This window comes from Glycine max, chromosome 17 (assembly GCF_000004515.6).
Source record: "Glycine max cultivar Williams 82 chromosome 17, Glycine_max_v4.0, whole genome shotgun sequence".
Taxonomy (NCBI): Eukaryota; Viridiplantae; Streptophyta; class Magnoliopsida; order Fabales; family Fabaceae; genus Glycine; species Glycine max.
Window position 1 is genome coordinate 25697669 of NC_038253.2, and position 1131 is coordinate 25698799.

Consider the following 1131-nt stretch of genomic DNA (forward strand, 5'->3'; position numbering starts at 1 on the left):
TGTAGATGTTTGCAGCATAAGCTTCAGGATGTTCAATTGCTTCAGATTGTTGCACAGAAGGGCAAAGGTCTGTGTGGTGGTCGACAGAGGAGCATAAACCACAGAGTCTGGCGACAGGTGCAGATTTTTGATTCATGGCCAGTTGGGTTACCAGGTTAACCAAGGCATCTAGTTTACCTTTAAGCTTTTTAGTCTCAGCTGATGAAGATGAATTTGTGGCTACTTTATGCACTCCTCTAATGACAATAGCATCACTTCTGGCACTAAATTGCTGGGAGTTTGAAGCTGTCTTCTCAATTAAATTTCTGGCTTCAGCAGGGGTCATGTCTCGAAGGGCTCCACCACTGGCAGCATCTATCATACTTCTCTCCATGTTGCTGAGTCCTTCATAAAAATATTGGATGAGAAGCTGCTCAGAAATTTGGAGGTGAGGGAAACTGGCACATAATTTCTTAAATCTCTCCCAATATTCATATAAGCTCTCTCCACTGAGTTGTCTAATGCCTGAAATATCTTTTCTGATGGTCGTGGTCCTGGAAGCAGGGAAATTTTTTTCTAAGAATACTCTCTTGAGGTCATCCCAGCTAGTGATGGACCTTGGAGCAAGGTAATATAGCCAGTCCTTTGCCACTCCCTCTAAAGAATGAGGAAAGGCCTTCACAAATATGTGATCCTCCTGAACATCTGGTGGCTTCATGGTGGAGCAGACAATATGGAATTCTTTTAGATGTTTGTGCGGGTCTTCACCTGCAAGGCCATGAAACTTTGGAAGCAAATGGGTCAGTTAAGTTTTAAGAACATATGGAACTTCCTCATCAGGGTATTGGATGCACAAGCTTTTGTAGGTGAAATCTGGTGCAGCCATTTCCCTTAGAGTCCTCTCACGGGGTGGAGGTTGTGCCATGTTCTCAGAATGTTCAAAACTATAATGCTCATGTCATACCCTAATTTCATCCGGGGATTATTACTTGTTGACATGCAACCTTTGGTTAGCCGCTTTGAGATACTTGGCGTCCTTTGTTGCACAATAAATGAAGTCCCGAGACGTGTCAGAAATCAAAAGGAAGCGGGCTAGCGTAATCCGTGAAATTCCGTGATGTGGCGAAAATCGAAAAGAGGTGTTTTTGCGTA

At 43.5% G+C, this 1131-nt stretch overlaps 1 non-coding gene across 1 annotated transcript; it reads left to right on the forward strand.

Annotated features, from left to right (window-relative positions):
- The first annotated feature begins 419 nt into the window (after positions 1-419).
- Positions 420-526, forward strand: LOC113000065 (small nucleolar RNA R71). Its single transcript, XR_003265337.1, has one exon. It is a non-coding gene; the product is annotated as a small nucleolar RNA R71 (small nucleolar RNA).
- The last annotated feature ends 605 nt before the right edge of the window (positions 527-1131 follow it).